This window comes from Corvus brachyrhynchos, unplaced genomic scaffold (assembly GCF_000691975.1).
Source record: "Corvus brachyrhynchos isolate BGI_N302 unplaced genomic scaffold, ASM69197v1 scaffold3, whole genome shotgun sequence".
NCBI classification, from domain to species: domain Eukaryota; kingdom Metazoa; phylum Chordata; class Aves; order Passeriformes; family Corvidae; genus Corvus; species Corvus brachyrhynchos.
Genome location: NW_008237619.1, coordinates 9,944,166 through 9,966,809, shown reverse-complemented (window position 1 = coordinate 9,966,809; position 22,644 = coordinate 9,944,166). Strand labels below are relative to the sequence as shown.

The window sequence follows — 22,644 nt, the reverse complement described above, 5'->3', positions numbered from 1 at the left end:
TTAAAATTCACTACCTCTTTCTCTTTCAGCATATCTACAAATAAAAGGAATTTATTTATTTGGAAGTCACTGCCCAAAATAGGAGCATATTCTGAACATCGTGAGCCCAACATGACAGAAGTAGAAGAATGCACACCTGAGTACAGTCTTTCTCTATTTCTCTTTAATTATATTTTAAGGACAATCAGCAACTTAGAGAAAAAGTGCGTGGTGGGTCAGGACTCTGTTTTCAGGTTTTTGTTGAATGAATCCACATGCACTTTGGTACATATACATGCAGACAGTAAAGGAAAGAAAAGGCACACAACTAGATACAGGAAGGCCACCTTGTGATCAACCAGGCTCTCACCTTGCTCGTAAAACTGATCCAAAATTCAGGTAGGAAACAGCTTTTTCTGCATGAGAACACAGCAGAATGCTCTGCCCAAATATGGGAGTTTCTGTAACACAAAGCATTGCTGACAGCTTTCTTGTGAACCCCCTGTGATCACATTCACTTCAGGGACTTTGAGTTGGCTTTACTAGTACACTGGGCACTCTGCACATACTCATCACTGGGCTTTTACAGCAAGAACATCTCCCATGTCATATGACAGTCTCTAGTTTAGACTTTAGTCCTTTATTCCTTCAGAAAGCAATGTTCTGCTGCTATTCCTCCTTTTTTTTTGTTGTTTTTAATTAATTCATTTGAGACTATTCCTTAAATTTTCATGTTAATGCATTTTTTGTGAGGGTCTATTAGTCACTTCTAAAGCTGTGTACAACCGTCACTGATTTGAAGTCTTTGTTACCATACATGTATGAATCTGTTTGCATTATCTGTGCACATGTATGTATGTACATGTGCATGTGTATGCACAGATTAAAAAAAACCAAACCAAAAAACCCTTCCAACTGCATCTTCCTCCCTCCTTCCTTCTCCATTCTGAGCAGGTTCCTGCTATCAACTGCTGGAGTGTGCTCACTCTACACCTAGAGCTATAATTATTTTGCTTTAATTTTACAAAACCTTTTGTTCCATTCCCACGAGCCCACCTGATCCTTATATTACACTTGCTCTATTAAAACACTCATGCAGAACAAAGCACAGTTGTACTGATTCATAAGTAACTCACCCCCCACCCCCTCTTTTTCTTTCTACTAGGCTCATGCATCTTACCACAGTTTCATGACACTGTCCCTGATACCACTCCATGGTCCCATTTTTGCCTTTTTTTCCTTTCTTTTAAACTGTTATTTTTATGTGCTTAGGGTCCAATTACACCATTGTGTGCTGCTGTTTTGAATTGCTGTTGTTCTCAGTCATTTTATGTTACGCTCTTTGGCACAACCAATATAGTGCAGAGGGTGTTATGGAATTTATTTGTTGTAATCAGACTCTAGGATTCTTTTTCATTATTATTATTATTATTATTACTCATAGAGTACAAGCACCAAGGATAGCCCTATATTTTCTCAAGGCAAGCAAAGACCATTTGTGGCCATCCTCTGACATCAGCCTCCCCTATCTGCAGAAAAAGGGCCCAGCAGCAGCTCAGATCAAGGTGATCACTATTATTTGGGCATGGCCTGCATGAACCACTAGACTTTACAGAAGACCAAAGACACCAACACCACTTGTAATAGGATCTTCACAGAGGCACTGGTCATTTCAGAACAAAAAATCCCAAACCAACCTCTCATAAATTATTGCTGAAAAATGGAAGGACAGAGTACAGCTTGTCAGTAAAGATGGGAATAATAAAAGGGCTGTTTCATCTTCTTGTCCTGTACAACTTCCTTGCGCTGAGAGAGCCTTCATTTTCTGCCTTATAAAGCACTAAGCATCTTGTTAGGACCAAGTAGCAGATAAATAATCATCAGCCAGAAGAGTGTGTGTGAAGACAGTGCTAGCAAAGGGCAAATAATGCCAAGCTCCTGGTAGGCACCTCTTAAAGATGGAGAGCAGGACATTCTGCAGTGCTCTCCTGAACGCCAGAGGAGGCAGGTGAGTACAGACCAGGCGAAGGGCTGAGAGAAGGCAACTACAGGAAGGAAAATGGGGTGTGTGTATGTTTTTCTGGGTGACATGTTTAACAATGGTGAATACTAATGATTTCTAGCAAGAGAGAATAACAGGAAAAAAAAGGGAATGTGGCAAGGCACAGAACAAACACATCTGTACAGGGTACAACCGAAAGTTGCAATTTACCAAAGAATAACCATTCTGCACATTTTATGTAGCATGTCAGATCTATCAGATTTTTCTCTTATTAAATCATCATTCTACAGCAACAATCATTCTCTCAATCAATCCCCCGTGTTAACAACTCTTAGTAATGACTAACTTGGCAGGAACTGATGTTTACATATATTTTAAAGTCCTGAGCACTGTTCTGTATTTTTTGGATGTTAAATTTCCTTTACATTTTGTCTCTTATTCTTTAACCTGTTTTTAAAGGATGGATGCATTCAATTGGAAAATAAAGTTTTGTGACACACACTCTCAGATTATGTTAGTTCAGGAAATTGGCAGCGGGATAAGAACAAAACCATTCACCTCCTGATTGCTGATTCAAATCTAGCCCAAGTGAGATAGTCACAGAAGCTATAAGCCTCCCATGGTGGCTTTGTGATTTGAGATTATTTTTTATTTTTTGTGAATCTCAACCCACTTTAGACCAAGAACAAGAATTGCAAATCCACTGCCTCAATGAGCATTAAGTGGCATCACTGCACACAGTAACAAGGGAGATGCCAAAAACCAAACTGGTTCTGGGAACAAACTTCCAACCTTATCCTGGGAAACAATCATTAAAAAGCAGGGTATTTTGTTCCACGCAAATGTGAAGCAAAGGAAATGTATATACCTACCTACCAGACAGAAAACATCCCCTGTAGTCACATCAGCTGGTTGTTGCAACGTTTACCTGAGGTGTCTTATGCTGTGGCCCTGGACTACTTGAGAGCTGAGAGAAAGGGAGGGCAGGAGGGGAGAACAGAGCAAAGGTTTTCCACCACAACCCCTGAAGAAGAAGCAGAAAGCCCATGCAGTCCTTATACCTTAAAATCAAAAGATCCTCAGAGTTACTGAAGGCTTTGGTCATTATTTGGTCCATTTTTCTTGCCTTGGTAAGACAAACAAATGAGGCATTTAATTCTGCAGAAGACCAAACCTAAGGAGGGCTGTGTTGCACTTTGTATTTTATTTGGGACACGACTGATTAACAAATCTAATAGCAAAGCTATTTCACTAAACAAACATCCTATAGCATACAACAAAATAGTGATGCTCAGGCATATTTCCCATGGCTCCTTCTTTCAGGGAGCATGAATAATTAAAATCATTTGGGAATTAGCTACTCCAGCTTCCTCCCTTAGATGCATTTGCTAACCTGAGAAAGGTAAAGATGTCAGGACTCACGAGTAGATTTAAGTTTTCCCACTCTCTGTGCTGAAATGCAGCCAATGCAGCTTCTACCTTCGGATCTGCACTCGGGTGCCTCTCTGTTGTGTTTCACTTCACATTTGTGAACTTTAATCCTTAGAAACCTGAAAAATGCACAGCTGGCACACCGTGTTTGCATGCAACTTGGAATTGTTCTTCAGTGACTGTAGCTTGGACATGCACTTTACTATTTACAAAGGGAACTGAGATAAGAAATAAAGCTGCCTTTTAAATGGCCAAGTATTGCTAATTTTACATGGAGAATTTTGGGAGCAAGTAGTTGTTCTCAAAGTTTTCAGAGATGTTACTGAACGTATTCATGTACACAACAAGAAAAAGTGGGTGGGAAGGTCCTCCATTTTCTCCTTCCCTTGCTCTTCATTAATATTTTTTCTTTTCCCTTTTTGAGAAGATGAAAAAAAAAAAAGTATTGATTTGACAATCCTTGTCCAAAACAAAATTTTTGAGAAGGAGTAGCCTTACAGATTGTAAAGTATATCTGTAAATACATACACAGGTAAGTGCTTCTATTACAGCAAATTCCATTAAAATGTATAAAATTCTAAATATACCTAAATAGACAAAGTACAGTTAAAAATTCAGCTGCTAAACTGGAAGAAGCAGACAAACAATAGTAGAACTATTAGGAATTTGGAAAAAATCGCATATTTTATGTGAATTTAAACTTAGGATGTGACACAGAGAATGTTGACTTAACTTCGGAGCCGTAAGGTTAATGCTGATTCACTGGCAGATAAATCAAATACACACTGCATCTTTCTAAACCTTTTAATTTTTTTGAATATGTTTTGGGGAGGCTCCAGAATGAGCAGGCTTGTCAAGGGAACCTGTATCTGAGTGAAAGCTAGTGTTCATTACACGACTCAAAATCATAAATTACAAGATGCATTAGTCCAGCATAGCAAGGAACCACCATTTCAGGGAACAGGTACAGCTTCACTGAAAATAAAAGGAAATAATTTTCAGAAGGTGCAGTAGACAACTTCAGATCTCCTTTAACATGAGCTTTTATGGACACTGACTACACTTCAAAAAAGCACTTGTGAACTTGCTCACTGTTTTCAGGGAAACTGAAAGCACCAGGAATCAGAGAGAACTCAGATGTAAGTCTGCTTCAATCTGCGTTGCCTATTGTGAGGATAAAGGTAGCACTAGGCAAGTTCAGATGCAGGAGCTGCACACAGGCCCACACTGATATGCTGAGCACTGTGATGATGTGCTGTGCACTGGTGTGCTTTTCACACTGATTTGATGTGATTTTCACTGTTTGATCAGTGAATCTGGACTCTTGGTATTCTTGGTCTCGGTGGAAGCTCAGATTCTTACTCAGAGCTGGCTGAACTTGATAGGTGACATGTTGGGCTTCAAGCACTGGCATTTAACCAACGCCTTCAGTGACAGCACGTAGGCTGGAACCAAACCATCGCTTTGTACCAAGTGACCGGCAAGCTGAGAGCCTTTACCAAGAGTCAGAGGACACAGACGTTTACATTACGTTACATTACACAGATGTGACATTCCCATGACAATGTGTTCACCAGTATGGAGAATAACACAACAGGGAATAAAACCTGTTCAGTTATTTTCTACAGGAGAAAGTCTCAGATGAAGAAAGACTACCTCAAGTGAAGATGCCATCACTTTTACATGCCAGATTTGGCCTTGACATGGTATATGAACCTACAGCAAGATTTGAATTTTACAATTAGCTTCACATGCTCCAATTAGTTTCTCAAGCTGCACAGAAAGCAGAGGAAGCTCAATAGTAAGACAATAGTGAGCTTTTGAAAAAACGTTATAGGGAATAATTGTGCTCTGGAGAATTTATTTATTTACTAATGCAAACAGTACACACTGAGATAACATCTGGCAGTGTTTATTACAATGAAACCCAATCAATACTTCTGTCTACTACAATATCTGTCCACAAAACAGTCATTCCTCCTGGCATCCACAAGAAATACTCAACTATCTATTACAGTATCCTTTGTCAGCAAAAACAGGTTGACACCCTAATTCTTCTATTAGGAAGAATTAGATGTACCTGGACACAAGAATGATGGTGGAAAATTGGAGAGAGAGATGCAGCTTGTAGCATCACAAAGAATATTAGAAATTAATAAAATCATAGAAATGAAATTTCAAACCTATGAAATGTTTTGTGTTGGAAGTGACCTTTAGGATCATATTGTTCCATCTTGCTCCCCCTGCCATGGGCAGCAATACCTTCTACTAAAGCAGGTTGATCACAGCTCCGTCCAGCCTGGCCTTAAACACTTCCATGGATGGGGCATCCACAACTTCTCTGAACAACATCCCTAAAGAATTTAAAAAAGCAACAGATCCCAGCTCTTTTTTCTTGTGTCTCAGTGGAGGGTCCTGGTCGATGGAAAGCTGAACCTGAGTCAGCAGTGCCCTGGCAGCCAGGAGGGCCAACCCTGTCCTGGGGGGCATCAGGCACAGCATCGCCAGCCGGGCAAGGGAGGGGATTGTCCTGCTCTGCTCTGCACTGGGGTGGCCTCACCTCGAGTGCTGGGGGCAGCTTTGGGAGCCACAATACAAGATGGAGAAGGGCCTTGAGGGGAAGCCATATGAGGAGCTGAGGTCACTTGGTGTGTTCAGCCTGGAGGAGACTGAGGGGAGACCTCACTGCAGTTACAACATCATCATGAGGGGAAAAGGAAGGGCAGGCACTGATCTCTTCTCTGTGGTGACCAGTGACAGGGCCTGAGGGAACAGCCTGAAGTTGTGTCAGGGGAGGTTTAGGCTGGATATCAGGAAAAGGTTCTTCCCCTAGAGGGTGGTTGGGCACTGGAACAGGCTCCCCAAGGAGTGGTCATAGCACCAAGCCTGACAAAATTCAAGAGGCATTTGGAAAATGCTCTCAGGCACATGGTCTGATTTTGGGGTCCTGTGCAGGGGCAGGAGTTGGATTCAGTGATCCTTGTGGGTCCCTTCCAACTCAGTCTATGATTCTATGATTACTTTTGCTAGTGAGCTACCAGGCATTTTGAGACATTTTAAAGCTACAAGTAAAGGGAGAAATTTTGACTTCTCATTTCCTTTTGAAGTCAGGATTCAAAAAGAAGTGATACTGAACCTTTGCACATAATTAAAAAGCCAAAAATAAATTCGTTGTGAAAGTTCTGTGTATTAAAATTTCCAAGTAAGCCCTTTCATTTTTTCCTATTCTGTATTTGCTTTATTGCACATTGCTGTAGAAAAACTAGCATGTTTTGTGCAATGAAAAGTCACTAAGCATTAGCTTAGTACTGAACCTTCACCTTTCTGAAATCTAAATGCCTCTTGCAGTCTAACAAACAGATTGACATGCAATAAGACATGCATTTCTACTTACATAACATGAAATTAAGAAAAAATAACAAAGCCACACAAAACAAAATCAATACTATTATTTTTCCTCCTTACGTTTTTAATTGCTATAATTTTGCTTCTGTTGAAACAGTCATTTCCAAAGAAAAATGATATGTCTGATTAATGTGACTATACATAAAATAAATGTACATTTGCCCCTGTTTAATTTCACATTTTGCTGGCTCATTGTTCAAGGCATTTCTATTTGTACAAGACCTAGAGGTGAAATAAGACCTTCCGTGCTACACCACATCCTGAGGCATGGGCTATGTTCAGAAGTTATTGTGGTGATATGTTACTGTTTTCCCATAAAAACTTCACTTTGAGACGATAATTGGGATTGTGGTTATGAACTGGGGAAAGCAGGGAGAAGAGGGGACACAATTTCTTTTCATCTCTCCTGGTCTAGATGTACTGGGCAGAAGAGACCACATTTTAATTTGGACTGGTACACTAAGCAGCCACTATATGCCATTACATGTGATGCCTGTTTCTATAATTTCTGTTTGGTACTATTTGCACTAGGATTTCTTCTTTAGCTTCTTACTATTTCTTGCCCTCCACAGCATCAATGTCTTACTATAACCTAAAAGTCCTAACGACATGGCCATTAAGAATGAACTGGGGAGGAATTACAGCAATAGCTCTATATTAGCAAAGTGATGAAGGAAAACAAAAACTGACCTTCCAAGCACTGAAACTGGTGAAAATCCCACTAAAGTAAATGAAGTTCCTATTTAAAAAGCAACAGTACCACTCCCATTGCTATCCATTTAGCCACATGAATTTGTGCTACACTTGCAAATACACAGAATATTTGACCTAGCTTTAAGTGAGAAGACTGAGAATTCAAATGTGCAGAACAGGCTCCATTATTTCTTTCTATATTTAAAGAAATGCAGGACAAATGCAGACTGGGTTTTGAAAGCTCTCAACACTGAGAAAGATCAGCACAGGAGTTTCCATTTGCATATCAGTGATGCAGAGGAATAAAAAGACCAAACTGAGTCAGAGACTGGGACTTTTACAGCTGGATTCAGGGCAAGAAAGAGCCCAGCCCCAGTCCAGCAAGCAACTGGTCTGTCTGAACTGCATATGAAATTTGCCAGTTCCTCATCAATGCCACAAAATGAAGACTTGTTTTGTAAGTTAGTATTAAAACTGGGCTAGATAAAATGGGAGAAGGGAATGATTTCTAACCAATATAGTCTCGTAACCTTTCACCAAAGAACTCCAAACCACCTGAAAATAGGAAAAAAATCCAAAATAGACCTTCATTTAGCCACTACTGGGCACAAACATGCATGCGAAAAATTTTAAGCCACTTTGGTATTAAAACAGGATAAATCTAGTTGTTTTAAGAAAAAAAAAAGGCTCTCTAAAGAAAGAATGATGTATTTATTTTCCCACTTTTTTTTTTTTTTACCAAAAGGTAAAACTTTTTCCTCTACATCAGTTCAAGAAAGTCCTGGACTTCCAGCAGAACATCAGCCAGAACAGTTGGTGTCTGCCCCTCACCTGGGGCAGGACTTTTGGAGAGGGGGGGAAAAGATGAATACATAAATGCATCAGACATACCATAACCCAACCCATGTGAAGGTCCACCTCAAGCACATATATTTGCAATGATTCCTGTCTCCACTGGAAGGAATGTGGAACTTTATTTGGACCAGGACTTCCCTGTTTATCTGTAAAAGAAGTTATCAGAAAATGGCTGCACTTCATCCAGAAATGGTGTGCTGCGATCTGGCAGGGACCACAGGTGATAATTATGTTTGCATAACCTCCCTGGGCACTACAAAGAACACTGACTTTGTCACACCACTTATCTGCAGCCCTGATTTTCACCCGGTTCCACAGCCCTGAGTTGCCAGCTCTAGGAAGCAGCAGGGAGGTGGTACAGAGAAAGTCCTATCCCATTCAGACAGTGGGATGAAGTACTGGCAGCAGTAAAAGTGAGACTTAGTGCTTCAAAACATGGATATTCAGGCTTCCTACAACGTCAACAAAGAAAAAACAGGAAGAAAAGCCTACTACCCTTTCTAAACTTCCACCAGTGCAACCATGATTAATCACAACACGGCTTTGAGAATTAGTTCTGCATTAAATAAAGAAATTCTATTTTGCTATACAGTATATTTCTTTCACAAGAAATAAAAGCATAAGGAGCTTAAAGAATACCTACTATATGGTATAGATACATTCTAAACATTATGACAGAGATAGTGTAAGAGATTTTTAGAAAATCAGTGCTTTTAAATGGAATTAAGTAATAGTGAAGATAATCACATACAAAACTGTGCCACTGACAGTCTGACAATGCAGGAACATCAGAATTGTTTTCCACCATTCTAAGGCATGGGAAATCTCTGCCTATCTCATGTTGATGAAAGGCAAATTCTATAGGGGGATAGAAAATGGTATTTTAACAGCTGATAATTTCATAAAAAGAAAATGTTCCTAGCACATTTGGAATTCTCTAGGACATGAATGGATTGCAGTAAGGAAAAATATATTGCTGGTAAGAAATCCTGTCCATGGGAGAATCACGAAGTCTTTAGTATCTAGAGCTTCCCTCCAGTTGCCTCTAGGCTGAATGCCATCCAACAAGATGCTTCCCTTTGCCCTTAACACATCCCAATACTGGATAAAGACCCTAACTCTAGGGTTTGAATCCCACTTGGAGTCATGCACCTAAAATGTTACTGCATCCAGCTTTGGACCTGGCAGCAAAGTGTTCTCTCACCACCTATTTCCTTTTCTTTGCAATAGTCTGAGATTTACATATGAGAAAAGAATGATGCTTTGAGCATCACAGAAATTCAGGGACTATCTGAATGCAAAGTTTTGGTTCAATACCAGTCCAAAAACATATCTCTTAAAGGATTTTATATTTGCTATAGATTACAATCATAACTATTAGTTGCGATTTACCTTTCTACACTAAGAACTCTCCTGAACTCTTGCCAAAGGACAGTTCCCTGGACAGGGCAGGAAAACACTCGAGGTGACCATGACTGGTATCCTGAAGAAACTAAATATTTGCTAGACATCTAGGGCTGTACTAATATCTGAATGTTCTCTCCAGTGCCATTGTAGAGCCCAGCACGCAGGCACAAGAACACCACAGAGTAACAAAGACTGCTGAAGTGAACAAGAGTTTGCCATGATAAATGTGTTCTTGAATGGCAAGCACAATCAGAGGAAGGGCAGCTGTAGCTGTAAAAGGGCAGTATTTTCTAAGCCACACACACACACACAAAGAAGCTGAGAAGTAGCAATACGCCAATTTGTGACACGGGAAGAAACTGCAAATGGGATCCTTTCTGGAGTGATGTCCCATGGGAAGAGGAACCAAGACATTAAATAGCACTGAAGCCCTGACAAAAGTAAGAAGAATAATCCTTTCCTTCCTGCAGGATTGAAACAATTACGAGGAATCAAAACTTTCACATTCATGTACATCCATGAGCATCAGTACCTATAGCAACCTTGCCTATTGACTCAGGGATTTTTCACTTCTAATCATGCTATATTTCCAGTCGAGTTGATATACTAATTTAATTCTATACCTTCTTGGTCACCTGGTGTCTGGGTCCCTCAGCATCCTCTCTCTGCATTCCTCAGGCTTTTGTGATGCCCTGACCACTGGAATTTCCCTCTGGTTGCTAACAGCATCCGGACTAAAGCTGTCAGTAAAGCACTAAATTCGCCCCAAAGGATGATCATTTTATAGCTGTTTGCTTCAGGAACCGAGTATCACTTGTTCTGGGGAAGTGACAGCCACTCAGACATAAGCAGGTTAGTCGTGTATTAAAACAGGGCAACAGACATGACAAAACAGATTACCCTCCTCACTTGAAACCCTAATGAATGGAAAAAGGAACTGGGAAGAGATGAGAATTCATCTGTCTCTGACTCAGATTTTTCCACTGATGGTCTGATCTTACAAACTATATACATAGGAACTGTGCCACTATATCCCGCCTAAATGACCTGGGGCTGCGTGATCATGACCTATTCTGGTTTGTATTCAGAGAGGACATGCAATGATCTGGTGCACAGCTGCTGTCATTGCTGTTGAGAAATATATACCTTATTTCTTGAAAAAGTTTTGCTGGTATGAGCCACAGTATTCTTGATTACTTGCTGCAAATCTTGGAAGAAATGAGAAAATATTCTTCCATTCTACAAAAGATTTTAATTATTCAAAATTTCAATAAGAACATTGCATGAGGAAATATGAACATTTTCTAAGGAAATATGAAGAAAAAGAAAATCTGCCAAAGAAAGCAACAGGTTCAGAAAATTGTTTATGCAGGTTTTGACTCAGAGATGCCTTCAATTATTGCTGACACCAAAACATTTTGTGAAGTCAAATACTTTTTGGTTATTATATAAAAATAAACAAATAAAACAAATATTCTGATCTCTTTCACGCCAGTGGAAACTGTTGAAAACAACAGACCAATTTTGGCACAGCAGATTAAAATCTTTTCCTAATCTATCATCTAGATATTGCAGGAGCAATGGCAGGAAAGAGGGCAGTAAAAACAAGATCCTCTATAGTAAAATTCAGAGCTGGACAACTTACACTAGCGAAGAAAACAGACCAGAAAATGTGGGTAACTCCCATTCATCAGGCTGCCCTACATCAGACTCCGGAGTTTGAAATGATTCAGCGAGAGTGTCCTCAGGGACACTGACGTAAATATAGAGTAACCACAATGCCTTTCTCTGGAGTCCCTCCCATTATACACTGGTTTAGCTAAACAATTTCATTTCAGATAGAACAGAACAGGAATACTTTGGAAAAGGCCAGGTCTGTGTTGCCTTTTTTCCTTTCATAATCTAATGACATCTCTGGTCTAAGATAACCTTCCTTGCTCAATAATATTTAATCTTTATTTTATCTTGAAGTAGACTAGCAAATGCTTTGATAAATGGAGTGAAAGATTTTCCACTTTCCCCCATAACATCTTCAGGTGCTGAAATGCTGAAGCGTTTTACTACAACTCGCTACAGCAGTGCTGTGCGGAGAATCAATGCTTATATTCCCATGCCTTTTTAACATGAGTGAATCACAGCCCATACTCCTTTATATACTAAAATAACCACACACCAGAGAGCCATTTTCCTATCCTCATCTATTGTGGCCACTATTCTGCAAAAACAAGAGCTGCCATCTATGAAAACAGTCAGGATTCTACCCATTTGTACACTACAGCTGATGCCCTTAACGTCCAGGCCTACAACATACAAAGCCCCATACAACCCCTCCACCTCCCAAAAAAACCCTTAAACATTTGTAAGAAAACAAAAAAAAAACCTCATGAGAGCCTTAACCAAAGATAATTCCCAACTCCTTTTCTGTGCTAAGTTGTGAATGAGACTGATTAAAACCAACCTGAGAACTAAGAAAATTTTCTTAGTTCTTGGCCAACTGCATTTTGAGATTTGAAGTTTCATTAAGTGAAAACATCTTTCTAGGATGTTTGCATGAAAATTCAGAAAACAGAGGCAATCATAAGAAAAGAGAGACAATTACAAAGCTCTTAATCTCCTGAGACATTTACCTTTTTGTAGCAGGCTTTACTCCAGCCTCATTACATATTTGCTCTGATCATCAATCCTATTTGCAACTTTCAACTGTCTCCATGTTCTTTGTCAGAGGAGCTTGTATCAGGCAATACTTGGAGTGTCTCCATTAATCCAAATTTTAAAAACCAGTAACTGAAGCAAATCAGTATTTGTGCACTGACTGGAAAGAAACCCCTGCAGACTCACCACGACTGAAAATCTCTTTCCATGTCTATACAACTCCCTCCTCTGTCCTTCTCTAAAAAAAGAAGGGTCAAAGCAAAATGCTGGCAGCCCAATGAAATCTTTGGAAGACACAGCGTGCTTTCGGTTATGAGAGGATGGAAAAATGAGAACCCTGGAGATCTTTTGGGAACATTAGGCTTTATTAATCAGGAATGTATTTGCCACATACCAATATTCCCAAACAGTACACTGAAGCAGATAAATGCCTGGGAGCAACAGAACCCATCCAGTTTGGTCTTCTGTCTTATGGGAAGTTCTAGCATAACCTTAGAGGTGGTTTTCCAAGCCATTCCTTTAAAAAGAAACCTCCCCTGCTTCCATAGTACCTACAGGTTGTGTGTTCCAGCACTTTACAACCAATCCAGTCAGAACATGGCTCCTAATACCTAACTTGGTAATTTTTGCTGCTCATTGAACTGATTTCTTTAGGTCTTTCTCCCAGCGGACATGAAGAACAATTAATCACTGTGCTCTTGATTATAACTTCTCACTCACCAGTTTTATTGTTTTGGATTTTTTTTTTTTTTTAGTATATTCTCCCTAACATGCAACAAAAGCAACACTTTCAGAAGCATATAATGCCAGGTAGGGCTCCTACATATCCTCTTGCCCCTGGACCAGATAACAATCAACCAGTTTCTGCTTTCTCACAGTTTTAACTCTAGGACAATTTCTGCCTTGACAAACGTTTTTGACCTCTCCACATTTCCACTGGGGTTCCACAGGTAGAAATCAGGGCAGAATTTATCCCCATGAGTTTCTGGATTAATGCCTTGGTAAAGGAAGGGGAAAAGGCAAAATTAATTCTCTTTGTTAGTGCTAACACCATTCCTCAGGGATAGTCAGCCCCAAGACAATGATCTTTGTTCAAAGCAAGCACACTTCCATACTCATCTCACATTTACAGCACAGCTTCTACAAGCCAATATCTGCATCAAAAGGGAAAAAAAAGGCTTAAACTCATGAGAGTCTACATTTTGTCAGAGGAACAGGAACTGGGAATGGACTCAAAGCCCATCTTAGACCTGAAATTCTAGCTAAAACAGCAAGTTATAGGAAGAGAAGACAGGTCCCAAATCCATCAAGAATCATGAGGATTCCTGCACTGTAAAGAACATGGTAGTGCAGCTTGTTTGTTACTTCAAAACTCTTCCTTCATCTAAAAGCAGTGCTGTGATGGACGAAGCCCTTCCCAGCCCTGACATCCTGACGCTACACATGCAGCCTGCACTCTGGGATGCCAGCTTACTGTGTCACATTGGCTTGGGTTCTGCCTGTTCTTTTCCTTATGCCTGCAAGCTCAATTGAACTTATGAAAATTCAAACTGTCTTCTGTCTGTTTCATACATCATCAGCAAACAATCACTAGACAAAATGAATTTGCTCTCTGTAATTTGGAGGTTACACAAATGCCTCTGCTGTATAATGTAAAAAAAAAAAGGGAATAAAGTTTGGTATGCAAGGTTAACTCAGCATGGAGGAAAGGAGCAAAGAAACAGAGAGAGAGAACATGAACAATAAAATACTCAAAAGTGGGGAGACTGACATAAGAATTACTTCTGTAAACTGGAGTTGGCCTTGATACCTTTGAGTGATGGGATTAAACAAAGGCACAAGCAAGTTGTGAAAGATCACCCCCAAGAGTGGCTGTATCGCCATCCCTCGTGATTTGTCTACACAATATACTTATTAATAATAACAATGGTTACTATTTATCCCCTAAGAGCTTTGCAAACACAAATTCAGTACTGTTCCCAGAGCCATATCAGCTCAAACCAGATCTAAAGAGTGATCTGCTGAACAAGGCCCAGTGAGGTTAAATGATTTGTCCAGTGCCACTCACTGCACCAGTATCCATAAAGATTAGAACGCTGGATCTCTTGGTCACTGATCAGATCAGGCTGCGTAAGGCTGCCCTTGACAAACCAACCTCTTTTTTAACAAAAATAACATGTCATATACTCCTTATTGCCCTCAGCACATAGCAACATAACTAAAACTATTGCTTTGAAAGCACATCTTTTTCTTCCACCCACAATATGCTGTCACTGTCTCATTCCAAAACCCAGCAGACACTGAGTATGAGCAGAGGTACCTCCTCGTGCTTGACTTAATCCTATTTGGGGTTAGCTGCAAACAGCAAAACACTAAACCACATCCTTAAAGCTAAGTGTTTGAGTAGTCCCATTGACCTCAATAGATCTGCTTGCCTATCAACCCACATGACTTTAGTTGAGAGAACCCAACATAGCAAGAATCCACACCACAGGCCTTTTGCATTAGGAGAATATCTGTACCACATTTAGAAAGTGGAGTTTTTCATGCAACTGTCTGACAGATGTTCAGGTGTTATGTACCTGTATTTTCTTCTAATGCCATGTACCAAGTCAAGTATTTTACATTAGCCAAAAATTTGGCTCATCTTATATTAATCAGTCACTTTAGGGACATTCTAACATTAAAGCAGATTTCCACACTTTCATTGAAGAAATAAAATACAAAACTACCAGGATATGGCTTGCCTTTTTTCTTTGCTGTTTTTGGGTTAATACAGAAAAGACCTTGTGCCAAGTTCACCTTATTTAGGATCTTACAATTAGAAACACCTGATTACAGCAAACATACAGGAAACAAAGGAAATCCTTAAAGCATACCTTCCTCTATAAAAAGTGCCACTATTTTTATTGTGCCAAGTAACTAGCTACATGGACACGAGGTATAGCAAGAACCACATCCTCATCTTACAGGATATGTGTGCTTATGTAAAACTTTCCTCACCTTGTTCTTCTGTATTCCAGAGACAGACTATCCCAAGCCTACAGAACTTAAAAGCAGCTAAAAGTTTAAAAGTGGGGGGGTTTTGTGGGTGTTGTTTTGTTGCAGCTTCTTTTGTTTGTTTGTGGATTTTTTAAGCTATTAGCACAAGAAACTCAAGGATTAAAAATATGGACCTTTACTTTATGGAATGGAAAGACCTAGGCAGGAGAGTCTTAGGAGTCATGATCCCACACTCCATTTCCAGTTTGACCACTGATTTACTTGGACCTTGAGAAATCTGCTCAACATCTCTGTGTGGATGCACTTGACACTTTTGATAAAAAAAGAAAACAAAAAATATTTCCTATACATGAGTTTTAAACTTGTGCATTTATTTCCCCTTCAAAGTCTACAATCTCATGTAACTAAAAAAAGCTCATCCCAGCCAGCACCAATTGCTACTCTTATTTTTTCTTGGGCTGTCCATGGAGGACTTAGTGACCATCTGGATCCTAAGGATTCAAAGAACTTGCCTCAATTCACTCTTATGCTGCTGCTGCTGCATTTTGGAAAGAGAATTACTCCTGCTTTCCAACAAAAATTTTCCCGGTTGTTCACACTAAATTGCAAGACAAGCATGAAATTTGGTACTCACAGATTCAGAAGAGTTTCCCCATTTTTCCCTGAACACCTCCCTTTAAATTGCTGCTGGACCCAGCAAATCCACGAGTGTTTTCAACTCGGCTCACTAGTGTAATTGCAAGGTTAACCTCTGATGGCCAAGGAAGCTGCTCACATTCAGCAATGAAGAGCAGAAAATGTTAAATACCATTCACTGGCCACAGCCTGCAGTTAATACACAATATTTAAACAACACAATGGCATGGCCCTTGCCAGTAATGTAAAAACACAGTGGAGTAGAGCCAGAATGGCACAATCTGCCTGTCTGAGTCATGCTTGGCGCTGTGTGCTGCAGGGGCAGGCATTAGCTGCCCACAGTGTAACTGTACCCTCCAGCTAGTTTACAATAAAACATTAAAATATATTAAAAAATAAGGGGGGGGGGGGGGGGGTGTAAAGGCATGATAAATCCCCTATAATAGTTAAAGTATTTTAAAACTGGAGTACAAAAGTACCACTTTAGAAGCAGGCTCTGGGTTTCATTACAGACTGCACATTTTGATCTTAAACAAGAAAACAAAGTGACTTTGCTTTGTAATATTCCACAGCTTTGTACTGTTCAACTGAAATTGATCTTTTTTCCCCTTTCTACAAGCTTCTGGATTTTGTCATATATTATTTCATTAGACTGAAAGTATCTAAATATGCTATATTTTCCAATCCTCTTTTGCATGCCTGTTGTTCAGTCACTGAAGTTCCAAATCTTAATTATTAACCCAAATACATTCAATAAACAGATTCTAAATATGGGTAGATCAGAGTGATGTGCAATCTGACTTGCCTTTATGGAATAACTATGCTCTTAGAAAAATACTCCTTTCTTGCTGAGAGATGTAGCTGTTATTTTGACTGTTTTGTCGTGTCACAGCAGAGATGAATTAGGCATTTCTGCCTTCATCTACACCCTAGAGCAGCTGAAGTCCCCCATGATGTCATCAGAAAGTTGTTTGTTTTTTTCTCGTACGAAGGAGAAGAATTTGTTACGACATCATGAGAAGAGAACAAACTATGTTTTCTGCTATAAGGAATCTTCTGCTACTTTCTGTTATCTCTGCACCAACGTGCAGAAATCCTCGCTGACAAAGCGACAGGAACTGTAAGTCAACAAACAGAGATGCACAGTATTCCTCCTAATATTCAAAACAAAGCAGGAAAGAATGACCTATTCAGTGGTCTGAAATTAAAGATCTGCAAGATGTAAGTTCCTTTTTAATTTTTAAATAAAACATCCTTTGAACTTCTAAATCCCATTCAAGGGGACTCTGACCTTTATCCAAGACCAGCTACTGTGCTAACACGTTGGATGCATATAGAGGAAAAATACGGACAAAAGGTACCGGAAAAGCTTTTACTTACAGGAATGCAGTGTGGCTTAATCTTTTTGTTTTTAAGGTGCAGTGATTTCAGCATCTACAATGTAACTTCAGGCAGTCTGAAAAGAAACAGGTTAAAATCTCTTTCAGTTATAATTGGTATTTCAGATTTAATTAAAAATTAAACTTTCATAATGTTTCACCATCCAAAGCAATGCATTATCAGTCAAGCGTAGCCTTTTTTTTTTTTGTTAAAAGAAGCTCTTCCCAGAGTAGTTTGCTATGAAAGAAAAAGGCAAAAAGGCAATTGAGAGTAGCAAAATATATTTCTTCAGCAAAGGATCTCTGAATAATTTGGAAAGAAGCCTTCTGCCACTTAATTTTAACAATCAACCTTATACTAATTAAAAAAAAATCACAATTTAAAAAGACAGAAAAACACCATCACATACCAAAGACTGTGAGGATAAAAATGTTCATTTCAGCAAAACAAGGACATTGCTAGGACCAGAACATACGCACCAAAAGGGAAAATATGGTTTTACATAATGCCAGCCAACAACATTTTAAAAAAATTCGTTCTACAGCATGCAGCACTTTCAGATTGTTGCATGGAGGAGCAGAGAAAGACAAGTTCAAAAAGAGGAAAGCTGTTTTTAAAGTGTACAACTCAAAAGGTCCCTTGCAACCTTTTGTTAAGGGATATGAAATAGCTCATCTATAAAACTGCACGGTTTCTTAACATGTAAAATAAATGTCACATTACTGTGTAAAACAGATGATTGAGAAGTGGTAGCTGTAGACACAGCATTTGAACAGATGCAAAAAAATGTTTTTTTTTCAAAATGCAGTTGAAATAGTTGGAATGACAATAAAACTCCAGGGGTTGTGCCATAAATATGAGTTTAAATGTTAGGCTGGAGTTTAAAACCTGTGGTTTTAATTATATCTAATTATAAAGGCTCCAAAACCAGGAGAAATGAGAAAAACAAAAAAATATTAATAATAAATTAAAACAATTTTGCAATAAGCTGTCAGGTTTTGGCCTCATAATAACAAACCATACAGCAATATACACAGACACATACAATGTTCCAATGACTCATTAAAGGAACAAATCAAAACTTCATTAAATTTTATTTTTAAAAGGTGACAGCAGAACTTGCCTAATTTACCCCATTCAAAGTCAAAGCTATTCTCCTCACCAGCAACACACTCACAGAGATGGTCAAATAAATCCCGGATGCAAATCTAACACTGATTTTGAATGTACCACAGGCTGCGAGCAATTCCTAGGTGTAATTTTACTTTGTTCTCCCGTAAGTAAAAATCCAATTCCTCAAATGTCAGTGTTATATGAGGCTTCTCAATCCATCCTCACAGATGTTTAAAATAAAACACACTGTATCAGACTGTCACACAAACATGTTCACACACTCACCAATACCACAAAAAAAAAAAAAAAAAAGAGCTCACAAACTTATTTGTAGGCTTAAGTTTTCCACTCAAGATCAAAGGTATTGAAGAGCAGAAGGGAAAGCAGAGAGCACAGAAGGGGACAGCACAGGAAGAATTAGAAACAATTCTTGAGCATTTGAATGAACAAGAGGCCCCTGATAGAGGCACTAGGATGATGCTGCCACAAGATAACCTTTATAGGCTTGGATGAAATTTTTCCTGAAGGAACCATCTGAGACAGGTGTTCCTGTTCCTTTAGACAACCTTACATCAAACAGCTTTCCTTCTTCCTCTTGACTGACATCTAATAAGGTAGACAAACAGTGAAGAAATCCAGGCAAAAAATTGTTAAGTCCATCAGAAGCAGGCAACAGCACAACTGCCACATAAGTGATAACAGCCTCAGCTTCTGAACTTACATTTCTTTCACTTCCTTCCCCTTCCAAATTTACCCCTTTTCTAACATCTTCAGGACTGTAATGCTGGCTTGCTGGCAGGGAGGGAGAGGGGCAGCGGTATTTAAAATCCAAAGCTATTTCTTCTAATGAATGCAGTGAAAAACTGACCTCAACTGAGAAGACAAAGAGCATTCACTGAGGGTGAAATGTATCCCTCCCTGTGTAGGGAGCCAGCATAGAGAACACACCACTGAAGCCCTATTCTGATGACCTAAATAGGAATAAATTGGTGCATGGACTTCACCACTGTGAATATTGTCCAAAATGCCCATTTTCTTGTAGAGAATGAGGAAACACATGGCCCTCTCCTGTCAAAGCACAACAGCATAGCACCTCCTTCCCATGCTGGGCACAACCCTGACAACTGCTCTTCAGTGTACCTTCCTAGTAGTTTTAAACAGAAGTCTTTCATGCTTTGCCCTCTTTTCCTCTGACTGGAAAGGGAAAGGATGGCTTTACATTTGGCATTACTCTGTGAGTTAGCACGAGGGCATTGTGCCTGCAGATAGGGTGGCCCTTCTCGTCAAGGCAGGCATAATTAGCACACACCATGATCCTCCCATTAAAAGAAAGGGAGCCTCAGAAACAGCTCTCTGTAAGAGCCTGCCTTCCTGTGCACAGGTGAGAATGTTTAACACTTGTGGGGCAGGAGGTCATGATTGTTGACTGAAAGGAGTGGCCTAATCCCCTTGTGGAAAGCAAGAGGCATGGCTCAAGAACAGTCAATGAATGTCTGCTTGAGAGAAGCATAAGAGCTGGAATTGCAAAAATTAGGAGTATGGCAGCTCATGAACGAGACACATGAGTAAAGTGTTAACAACAGAGCAAGTGGTACCTCTTAGTTAAGGCTTTAAAACAGGTTTCACTTTGCTTTCTGCCAATTCCTTCTTGCCATAAAGCTTATGCAGAGTCTGAAAACTGAGAGAGGAAAGCTACCAACTCTACAATGACCAAAGTTCATTAGCAATGTTCCATGACTTGCATAGGCCCCTGACGGTGCTTTGCCTCACTCATGTTTATGGTCTTATTCCCCACTTTGACAAGAATCACATTCATTCAATCTAAAAATTAAAGAGAAGGAAAAACAGTGCAATTTGTTATTTGGAAACATTTCAGAAGATGTCAGCCTTCTGCAAACTCTTAGCAATAAAGAAGTTCCATATCTGTAAGGCTTTGATTTTCCTTGAGTACCTTAAGCCAGCTGGAGCAGGTCAGTTAGAGTCATATATAACTGAGCAGTTACGAGGAGAAGGAAGACTGGAAGAGAATACAGCACAACACTAATCAATATCTTTAGAAATTTCTACATATAGAAGTTATAACATCCGTCAATTGATCTTTTTCAAGTTCACTTCTTGAACTGGAAATCAACAATGAAGCCACTGCCAAAAGTAACTACTCAAAGAAGGTAAAATACTGATGTCCTTATTCAAGAAAAAAAATCTCATTGATAATATAAAGGAACTCATCAACAACAACCAGGGAACGAGGGAAGGGGAGGGCACTGGGTGACAAATGGACACACACAAATTGAAAACCAAGCCCATTACCTTCAGGAGAGTATTCAAAAATACTCATGGGCCAGACAAGAGACCTCATTCCAACTTTGGAATCTAAATAATTACATGATATGGCCCAGACTATTTTCTGGCATTTTAGGTTTGAAAACATAAGCAAAGCCATGGAGTAATTGTGTCACAGACACGAAAAAGAAAAGTCAATTGTACAGGCTCCTCATCTAACAACAAATACACAAACTTTGAAATTGGAACCAGTATAGACACACCAGCACAGTGCTCTGTTCAGGTTCATCAGCAACTCAAAAGAACAAATCTTATTAATACAGATATAACATTACATTACTGCTTTTTGAAGGTGAATGCACTTTAGTTGGTATTAGCTCTCTATACAGCTTTATTTTTGTCACCTGTCTCTTGTCCTGAGTGACAGAATAAAAAAGAAATAAAAAAGGTAATGCCAGTGCTTGAAAAATCTTCCCAAAAAGTTTGAATTGGAGCTCTTACTACACTTTCAAAAACATGCAGGAATTTTGGTTATTTCCAGTTCTGCCTTCATACTCATAGCCATTTGTATTGGCTAGCAGAGTTGGCCCAGGCTTTTTCCTAACACTAGGAATAAGCCGTAGGACTGTGGCTCAAACCAGAGTCACAGGGCTGCTGATGGGAGAAACGTGGGGGGTTTTGTAATTTAGCAGAATTGGAGCAGAGAAAAACCTATAGCATTGTGCTGGGATCAAGGGATCCTCCCACCACAGGAATGGACAACAGGACATCAAAGGTTTCTTTGTCAAAATGGCAAATCTCCATCTGTTATTGGTTCACTGCAAAGATGAGTGCCGACAGAGATTTTGTCTTCCTTACGGCATGCATCCTTTGAGTTTACTTTCCCAGTGAAGACTATATCCATTACAAATTTTAATTTACAAACCATGGCTCTTTCAGCTAGAAAAGCATTTTAATCAGGAAAAAGGTGTATTTTTGGCTACATTTCACACACACCCCACATCCCCCAACAGTATTTGAACTATTTTTGTTCAGGTATGATAAAACCTGCCTTTGGGCGAAGACTAAAACTCCTTGAAATCTCAGTTTCAGAAAGTTAGAGACAATCAACTGTATAAAAGCTGCAATGTATAATCCATTCCAGTGGTCACTTGGAAACAGGCACTGGATCAATTTCACCACAAGGACCCTCATACTTGTTAAATGTGTTGGATCCCTTAACAGCACAGTCCACTCCCCTAATTTATTCCTACTGCTAACAGAGTAAGCAACAAGCACTTGAGAAGCCCAGCTGTGAAAACACATGAGAAGCTGAACTTACCAACCCACGGAAGAGTTGGTCTCTATAACTGCACTTAAGATCTGACCTGGACTCCTAATGTTTAGGAGTTAAATGGGTAGTTCTGTTATAATCAGGTGGGACCCAGCATCCTTCTAAATACCTCTTGAAGCTTTCCTCCTACGCAGGGGCGATGATGGTAATCAAGTTGGCTGCTGAAAACCATGATATTCCTTATTCCAACTGTTTTCTTGCACAAGCTGTCCCTAGATCCTGTTTATGTTCCCAAGGAATAGGAACAGTGACAGCATGCAGCTTTCACGAGGCCTTGCCCAAACAATTCTTTCTCTAAAGATACAGTTTTTTTGTGAAGCAGCTCTGAAGCTGATATTCACTGAGCATCTCTTGGAATACAGCTTGAAGACTTTACTTATGCCCTTTACAAGCTATTGTAGCATATAAGCTTCTCCCACTTCTTTTCAAGGTTCATAATGCTTTGATCTTCACAGCCTCACTGCTCCTGCTG

General features: G+C 39.5%; 1 protein-coding gene across 1 annotated transcript in view; it reads right to left on the bottom strand.

Moving 5' to 3' along the window:
* ZBTB20 (zinc finger and BTB domain containing 20) overlaps positions 1-22,644 on the bottom strand; it is a 449,829-nt gene that overhangs the window by 299,503 nt on the left and 127,682 nt on the right. The window contains exon 4 of the transcript XR_552321.2: positions 17,444-17,519. The gene's annotated coding sequence lies outside the window, so the exon portion shown is untranslated. The remainder of the gene's footprint in view (positions 1-17,443; positions 17,520-22,644) is intronic.